We start from the raw sequence: 7,024 nt of genomic DNA, 5'->3' as shown, positions 1-7,024 counted from the left end.
GCAGTCACAGCGCCACCTGTTGCCGACCATGTTAACATCAGCCGCGATGTTACGTAGAGAGAGGTATAGCGAAGAATGGAGGCGGGTCAGCTTGTTGAAGCTCACGTCAAAGACCTGCCAGGAAGACAAAGTGAAAACGCATCTTTAAGACTTTACCAGTCCCAAGTGTCTTCACATTTTCAAAAGGTACCAAAGGAGCAGTAAATTCTACATTATTTGTCTTGTATCAAAGAAAGAAACCTATTTTCCACAACATTTTTGAACATTTCCAGCACAAACTAACACATTTTTAACAATCTTATCCATCCTTGTTAAGACTCCTCTGGTCTCTTTTGCTGACTGGAATTATGTCTAACAGATGAAAGCCAAATAACTCAGATCTTTCTGATGCTTTAAGTCAATATGCAAGCTTTTAGAGGTTGTTGTTTTAGGTTAAATATAAAACCCTACACATATGTGATCTGTGTCCAATCCAAACTCAATAGTGAGATCAGTAAGTACATTCATCCTTACAGCATGGTAAGAGACCTATTCACTGAGATTATTCTCAACCAGTCGTTTGAACTTTGTGGCATAATTTCTAGTTTCACGTCACACTGTTTAGTTGGAATCAGTCACAAGGTGGGCAAACAAGCGTATTCTCGCATACAATCACTGTTCTTGTCCATTGAAATGGTTCCAATTAAGATTTTGGTTAGTTATTTCAGAGTTCCTTAGATAGTCCATCCTAAGAGGAAACAAATTCAATCTGTCATTCATTGAGTGGAGTCAAGTCAACAATACAATGGAGTTTGCAGTGACCACTTTGTCAATGTCGGTATGAACCTAAAATAAACTGTAAAAGCCTGTTAATGATTTATTTACTTTTCCTATTCTTCGTATATATGAGCAGTTTTTCTCAGGAAAGGTCCACAAGCAATAGATTTGTGTTGTATTTGTAGCTAGTGATGTTCCGATCAGGGTTATTAACCGTACAATTTCAATGTAATATAGTGAGTGATATTGTCAGTTTAGTTTCTTATTCTATTTTATTACATACAATTATTTGATCAAAACAAAGTCAGTCATACACAGTGTTGGGACTAACGCGTTACAAAGTAACGCGTTACTGTAACGCCGTTAGTTTCGGCGGTAACTAGTAATCTAACGCGTTATTTTTTATATTCAGTAACTCAGTTACCGTTACTACATGATGCGTTACGGCGTTATTTTTCATGTAGTATCGGCTAGAAACAGAAGATCTGAGTGTGTTTTTTGCAGCGCTGCGGCGTCGTGCTTCTGATTCTTCCTGTGTCACAAGGAGAGAGGAAAAGAGGCGCGCTCTGTATGTGTCTGGGTGTGGGGAGGAGGGGGGGGGGGGGCGTGTCTTCGGTTCGGCACACACGTGATCCGCGGTTTGATATATGAAACAAAAAAAAAAGTTGTTCGCACGTTCAGTCCACACACAGCGTGGTCATGGCGAGCGGAGTAATGGAGGAGCTTGAACGCGCCATTTAATCGGTGTGTTTATGGGTGCAGACTCCGTTGTGCAAAACGAGGCTTTTAAACACATGTTGAACGTGCTTGAGCCACGTTACGTCATCCCGTCGCGCACCCACTTCAGCGATAAGTTTGTGCCAGATCTTTATGAGCAGGAGAAGAAAAAAGTTGTGGATGAACTATCCCGAGCATCATCTGTTGCGCTCACGACAGAAGGGTGACGTCCAGGGGAACGTCCACCTGGACGTCCAGGGGAACTATGTGACGATAAGCGCTCACTTCATCACAGCAGACTGGCAGATGAGAAGACACGCCCCCTCTACGAGAGTCACCTTGCGCAGGTACTGACACAAGCAGTGGAGGAATGGAAGATAAAGATATCCCAGTCACACGTGATAATGCCAACAATCAAATAATTGCAGTGAATGAGGCAGGATTGGGACCACGGATAGGTGCTTTGCACATGTAGTGAATTTGGCATCACATCTCAGTCAATAGGATGGAGCGCCTCCTTGGGAGGATCAGGAAGGAGGTTTCCTACTTCCACGCAAGCACAACAGCTGCTCATGTGCTTAAGACAAAGCAAGAAATGCTAAAGCTGCCTACTCATAAAGCTCATACATGATGGCCCAACGAGGTGGAACTCCACTTATGATATGTTGGAGCAGCAGGCAGCTATATACTCTGCATTGACCCACAACACCCTGAAGACAAATGTCAAAGACATCATCACCCTGTCTGATGATGATGTGAGAGTGGCAGAGGAGGTCCTCCAGGTGCTTAAACCCCTCAAAAGTGTTACATCTCTACTGAGCACTGAAACTTCACCATCTGTGTCAATGATCCTGCCACTGAAAACAAGGATTCTACAATCCATGACTCCAAGTGTGGAAGACAGCAGCATCACTCCAGATGTCAGGCTTTATTTCACTATCTATGTTTCAAGGAAGATGATGTGCCTTCTTATGTTGCACCTTAAGTTGTTTTTTATTAATCGTCATTGGTCCAAGTTTAAAGAAAGGAGAATGCCTTTTTATGTTGCACTGTTTTTCATTAGTTATATTAAAAGGAAAATAAAAAAGCATGTGAAGTTGATCAACAGATTGTATTATTCTCCAGTGCAATAACAGTACTGAAATGAAGGCTAAAAGGGCATTAATTGGAGCTATAAAAAAAAAAAGTAACTAGTTACTTTTCACAGTAACGCATTACTTTTTGGTGTAAGTAACTGAGTTAGTAACTGAGTTACTTTTGAAATTAAGTAACTAGTAATTGTAACTAGTTACTGGTTTTCAGTAACTAACCCAACACTGGTCATACACAATAACGAAACCAAAGCAAAATATTTGCTACTCATTTAAATCCTTAGTTTTTGCCCTCAAAGTCCTCCTGTGTCCAGGGAATTATTCCTTAAGTTTGTAAACATTGAAAAAAGAAACAAACATTTTTTTTTGAGAATTTTTTTTTTATATCAACCAAATCATTCTAGTGTCAATCATATACTGGTACTAACCACACTTACTATCAACACCAATTGATGCATTGATATGCCCTCCTACGTGTCAGTGTTACGTGCCAACACTGATACACCAACTTCTCTCTAGACTCTTATTAATTTACTTGTTGATTTCATGTTATTAATAATGTTAATAACCGCTTACTTTCTGCTGTAACATGGTTCCATCTAGACTTCTTGGTGTTTAAAGCGAGCTTAGCGGCTAGCTGAGATGCTAGCATTCCTGCTCCTGGCTTGCTCTTGATGTGTAACGTGTTTGGTCTCGTCCTCCAGTGATAATGTACATAATATTAATACTTAACACACTAAGAAATGCAGTTTATTTTCCGTAATGGATCCACACCACACCTAGTGTGTGTGACAATCATTGGCACTTTAACTAAACTGTTTATAGAGACACATAAGTAGCTGCTAGCCGCTTGTCAGCTGGGGGACTAAAAGTGAATACAGTGTCAGCCAGATGGAATCTGCAATACAATTTTTTACGAAAATAACACTACTAATCAGTCGCCACAAGCCGACCTGTAGCGTGTATGCTGCCATGTTAAAGATCAGAAGAACTGTGCTAGATAGAATGAATAAACTACATTAACAAATATTTTGTAAGCTGCATATTCCATAGCAACGACAGTGTCTTTATCTCTGGCCTAGTGGTTAGAGTGTCCGCCCTGAGATTGGTAGGTTGTGAGTTCAAACCCCGGCCGAGTCATACCAAAGACTATAAAAATGGGACCTATTACTAGGGTTGGGTATCGTTTGAATTCGAACAATTCCGATTCCGATTCTTTGTTTCGATTCCGATTCTTAACGATTCTCGATTCAGATTCTTTTAAGAGGCAGTGTCAAAAAAAAGTTTAGGATATTTTAAATGAGCTAGCTAACCTACAGTCTTTCTGAATGAAATAGTCTGACATTCTCCATCAATTTTAATTCTATTAACTTTTTATGAACTTTACTATAAATTCCTCACAGGGCTGTTTTCAACTAGAATATAAATATCAAATCTATGAACTTGAATATAAATATTATAAATTATGAATACATTTTCCCAGGGGTACACTTTCCTCAAGAGAGCTTTATTTTTGAAAACCTCATGAAAACACATTTACACATGAGTGTATGATGAGGTGGCGACTTGTCCAGGGTGCACCCCGCCTTCCGCCCGATTGTAGCTGAGATAGGCTCCAGCGCCCCCCGCGACCCCGAAGGGAATAAGCGGTAGAAAATGGATGGATGGATGGATGTATGATGCTGCAGGAAACCTCATGAAAACACCTTTACACATAAGTGTATGATGCTGCAGGAAACCTCATGAAAACACATTTACACACACAAGTCTATGATGCTGCAGGTACTTAAAAATGTTACAGTGCTCCCACTGATGGGCTAACCTGGTGCAGAAAAGCAAATAAACAATAAGAAACAACTTGCAAAACCCAGTCCAGATTAGCAGCAGGTACAGTATAAAATCAGAGACAGTTCTTGTTTAGGAAAATGACCATATCCGCCTTCTCAGGCAGGATGCGTGAGCGTTCTGGACAGATAGTGTCTCCTGCTGTGGAAAATACACGTTCGCTGGGTGTGGAAGAAGCTTGAACGCATAAATAGGAGAAAGCGCGATCTGACAGCAAAGGATAAGTCTTTTGTTGGTTCCACCGGACCATCACCATGCAGCAGGGTCGTCAGACATAAGTATCGGTGGAACGTCCTGGTACATCTGCAGCTCTCTCTCCATTCGTTTCTTGATGGACATGGAGCTCTGTTATTTCGCGGTTTTTTCATTTTTTTTGTAAAGTAAAGCCACACTTTAGACCGCCGATGCCCGCTATCCATGCTTGAGCTTGACTGACTCGCTCGGCTATGCTAACACTTCCGGCGGTGGGCGCTTCTTCGTTGGTGTTCAGCGGCTTCTTCTTCGGGTTCGGCGGACATATTTTTTTCCGGTCGGTGGACTGGGTATCGTAAATAGGAATCGAAATTTAAACTTTTGAACGATTCCGGGAGAATCGGAAAGTTAGTCCCGGTTCCAATCGATACTCGATACCCAACCCTACCTATTACCTCTCTGCTTGGCACTCCGCATCAAGTGGTTGGAATTGGGGGTTAAATCACCAAAAATTATTCCCGGGCGTGGCCACCGCTGCTGCCCACTGCTCCCCTCAGCTCCCAGGGGGTGATCAAGGGTGATTGGTCAAATGCAGAGAATAATTTCGCCACACCTAGTGTGTGTGTGACAATCATTGGTACTTTAACTTTAACTTTTAAACATTGATAGACAACAAGGAAGTGACTTAAAACACTAACGTCACACCATTACGTCTATAATGCAGGCATGTGATTTGACCACAATGAAAAAGACTGAAAACATTTCCAGGGGACTGGGGGACGAAGGCCCCCCGAAGCTCCTGGTTTTTCACCAATTTAACATGCTAAAATTAACAAAGACAGCACCATTTGAAGAAAATATTTTAGTGTTTAAAGACATGAAAACATCAATAGAACATACATAACCCAACTATCCTAATGAATCACTGTATATGGTTCAGTCCCAACAGTATTTAGTCACTAATATTTACATCTTGTGTTCATTTCACATCCACAGGTGTCACATTGATCAGTGTTATTATCTACAGTTTATTTACAGTATTACCACATTACTTCAGTTCACTTCACACATTAGCTTTCTCGGAGAGCCCAGCCCTAACATGAGCTTTCCTTGCAAGTGTATTTAACAAAATACCAAATGTAAACATTTCATTCTTTTCGCCAAAATAGGATATAAATTTATGAAAATAATTAAACATGTTTAGTATTGTTTACTCATATTTGAAAATAGGAAATAATAATAATGTGAGGACACTGACATATTGCATGAAACAAGTGTGAAAATATTTACCTTCAAGATTGTTACACCAGTGACAATAGTTTCAAGAGACTACATAAGAACTTAATATTACAAAGTAGTATTATATGCAAATTTATTTCAAATAAATTGTTAACTGGAATCAATAATGCGACTCTTTGAATTTCTGTAATTTCATAATATATTTTCACGTGGCTTTTTATTTTTAGAAAAACCCATTTATATTTCGCAAAGCAATAATTGGTTAATATTCAAAACAAACACATATTTCGCAAGCAAATATTTTTTAGCTTACCTCATTATTAACAACTCTGTCTGCAACTGAAGTGGGTTGTTTGGGTGGATCTTTCCTCTCGATGTCTACGGCAGTTGTCGATGTAAACAAAGGATGAAGTCCGTAAGGTTTGCTCACTTTCGGTTGACATCCAAAAGTACCAGCTAGTGAAAAGTTTGTTTTCTTCGCTTCAAGTTGTTTCATATGTTTTTGGCGTTTCGCATGTACTTCCAAAGCCTTGAAACCTCGTGATCCATAGTCAATATTATCATGACACCACGTGCACAAAACCTTTCTGGGACGATCGATTTTCCGAATAAAATCATCGAACAAAGTCGTAACTTCCTTCTTCCCAACAGTATCAGTGATTTCCCTTTCCATCCAGTCCCATCGAAACTTATTTTTGACATGTTTATCAATTTCTTTTACTCGTAAAGCGTCCTTTCTCTCGAGAACCGACATCGTTTACATATGGAAAATGGCGGTAATAACCATTATGAATGATGTTATTAACGTCATCATTCATAACAGATGTCCTGATTGGTCACAAGGAACATATCGACCAATCAACTACGGCGTAATATAAACTACGTCTCGAATCTTGATTTAGGATCGGAAAAAAAAACGGAAAAACGGGAGATAATTTATTTTTTTTCCCCGAGATTAAAAAAGACGGAATTCCGACTTTAGATGGAAAAATCACATGCCTGATAATGGTATATTACATCTATAGATGTAACAAATACACCATGACAACATCTATAGATGTCGTCATGGTATATTTGTAAGTCTTTTTCTTTTTGTTACATATACTATAATATCCTACAATGGTCTTAATACAGTGATGATATTGTACAGTGAGATTTTGATACTGTTACATCCCTAATGAATA

Source organism: Entelurus aequoreus, linkage group LG27 (assembly GCF_033978785.1).
Source record: "Entelurus aequoreus isolate RoL-2023_Sb linkage group LG27, RoL_Eaeq_v1.1, whole genome shotgun sequence".
Lineage (NCBI taxonomy): Eukaryota > Metazoa > Chordata > Actinopteri > Syngnathiformes > Syngnathidae > Entelurus > Entelurus aequoreus.
This window is presented reverse-complemented; position numbering follows the sequence as displayed.